Raw genomic sequence first — 2,672 nt, 5'->3', positions numbered from 1 at the left:
CACTGAATTACAGAGGGTGTGCAGCACTGTCAGAGGTGCTGTCCTTCCGATGAGACTTCAAACAGCGCAACGTTCTCCGAGTATCAACCAAAACATGTCCATTGTGTAGATATGTGCCATATTTGCTTATGAAATGACAGTCACTGCTCCGAACGTAATTCACTTTAGGTGAATTAAGATGACTTGGTTCTATATAACTGGTGAATGCACAAGAAGGAGCGGGGGACTGTTGGGGGTGGGACGGAGGCGGCGATGGCAACCTTTGAGGGGATTTTTGGGTCGAAGTTGTTTTCTGTGATAAATTGAGTAGCTCCATCTTTAATCCTGGCAGCTGCCTGAATGTCACAGACAGTGACATTTCAGTGGAAGAGGCTGCATTTGCGCATGTGCTAGTACAGCGTCACCTGGTGGTTGCGTTGTCAGCAAACGCAGCGTTTTAACTTTGGCTCCACGATGACATATTTTTCCTCAATTAAAATAGGTCTTGAGTGCCTTAATAACTTCTTCACACATCGCCTTCTGTTCTTCATGAGGATGTTGCATACACACTCCCTCCATTTCAGACAATAGTGTACTGACCTGCTCCATGTCTGGCTTCTGCACGAGACCCGATGCAGTAGATACCTTGCAAACCTCTGGAACCATCTCGGCCACTCCTCGGCTTGGTTCAGTCCAGTGACCTTTTCAAAGGTACAGGCAAAGATTTCTCCATCTTCACTTTGGTTTACTGCGGCCCCCATATAATATTCTGATATCTGTCAACAATTTATAAGAGTCTGACGGTTAAAATAACCTGAGTTTACTCTGCACACCTTGCATTGAATGTTTCATCCACAACTCTCCATGAGGTGCCGTCCAGATTATATTACAACACTTCCTGTGATGGTGCACATAGTCTATTTATATAATCTGCCCAGTTACAACCCAATGTCCACTCTTATATTATTGTACAGATGTGAGAAAAGCTGAGGATGGGAATGGAACGTCTGAATGAAGATTTCATGATGCTGATGATGTAAATGAGGCTGATCTGTTACCCATTCCACAATCCCTCTTTATTTCTGTGCATGTTTCTCGATGTTGTTTCAACCAAATTGAAAAAGAATCACAAATCCTCCTCTGGAGCCTCAGATATTCATTGGCAGAAGGCATGGTGGCCAAGCGGTAAGACATCAGTCTCGTAAACTGAAGATCACTGGTTCAATCCCTGTTCATGCCTTATGATTAGTTTCTCACTTTAAATGTGATGTTTTCCTGAAGGATGCCCATTGCGTTTGCTTTCCCCTGATTGTTTTGACCATCTGGAAATCCGTGTCATGTCGCACTTCATCCTGGACACTGGGAAGAACATGAGGAGAAGCCACATGGTCCCTCGAACCTTCTCTGCCAGTTCACAATGCTTCCAATTTTTGCATCATCCATAAACTTTGAAATTCTGCCCTGTACACCAAGGTATTAATATACATCAGGAAAGGCAAGCGTCCCAACACTGACTCCTGGGGAACTCCACTACAAACCTTCCTCTAGCCCGAAGAACATCCATTGCTCACTACTCTTTGTTTCCTGTCACTCAGCCAATTCCATATCCATGTTACGACTGTCCTTTTTATTCCATGAGTTATAACTTTGCTCACAAGTCTGTTGTGTTGCATTGTATCAAACTCCTTTTGAAAGTCAATAAAAGCAAAATACTGCAGATGCTATAAATCTGAAATATAAATAAAAAGTGCTGGAAATACTCAGCAGATCTGGCAGCATCTGTGGAGAGAGAAACAGAGTTAATGATTCAGGTCAGTGAACTTTCAGATGCTGCCAGACCTTTTGAAAGTCCATGTACACCACATCAACAGCATTGCCCTCATCATCCCTCTCTGTTACCTCATCAAAAAACTCCAGCAGGACAGTTAAACATGATTTTCCCTTAAGAAATCCATGCTGGCTTTCTTGAATTAACCCACATTTGTCCATGGGACTATTAATTTTGTCCCGAATTATTCTTTCGAGAAGTTTTCCCACCTCCGAAATTGAACTGACTGGGGAGTGAGACGAGGTGAGTTGCTCTAACAGAGAGCCAGCATGGGTTCGACAGGCTGAATGGCCTCCTTCTGTGCTGCAGCCATTCTATGATTGTATGATTCTAGCAACAACTGTTGGTGGAGAGGCAGTGATGCAGGAATGGGTTGACAGAAAGGGGAAAGTCTGGGCTGGTGTGTGTTCGGGTTTGTGAATAAAGGTGATTTGGAAGCTGTGTTCCAAATTGAAGTGTTTATTGGAAGCAAGAAGTTGATGTAAAAAATAAAGAGTAAAACGTTTTAAGATGAAGCGTGGTGAGATTGAGGATAGCAGTAAATATTGTGTTGGTGAATTATTTGTGTTCATAAACTTCCACTGCGCCCTTTGCTGCAGGCTGCTGTTTATATCCAGATGTGTATTAGTGCTGTGTATTAGCAAGAAAAATGTTTGTTTCAACGCTGTTTATAAAACAATAGCATTGCACTCAAACCGTCCCAGACATCGCAACACACGTACAAAAGCAAAATACTGCAGATGCTGGAAATCTGAAACATAAACAGACAATGCTTGAAATAGTCAGCACGTCTGGCGGCATCTGTGCAGAAAGAAACCAAGTTAATGTGAGCTAACGAAACAGACCTGAACTGTTAACTGTTTCT

General features: G+C 42.8%; 1 non-coding gene across 1 annotated transcript; it reads left to right on the top strand.

Moving 5' to 3' along the window:
• The first annotated feature begins 1,147 nt into the window (after positions 1 to 1,147).
• Positions 1,148 to 1,219, top strand: trnat-cgu (transfer RNA threonine (anticodon CGU)). The gene has a single exon. It is a non-coding gene; the product is annotated as a tRNA-Thr (tRNA).
• The last annotated feature ends 1,453 nt before the right edge of the window (positions 1,220 to 2,672 follow it).

Source organism: Heterodontus francisci, chromosome 39 (genome assembly GCF_036365525.1).
Source record: "Heterodontus francisci isolate sHetFra1 chromosome 39, sHetFra1.hap1, whole genome shotgun sequence".
In the NCBI taxonomy this organism is placed as follows: domain Eukaryota; kingdom Metazoa; phylum Chordata; class Chondrichthyes; order Heterodontiformes; family Heterodontidae; genus Heterodontus; species Heterodontus francisci.
Note: the sequence above shows the minus strand (reverse complement) of the source record. Positions and strands in the feature narration are given on the sequence as shown.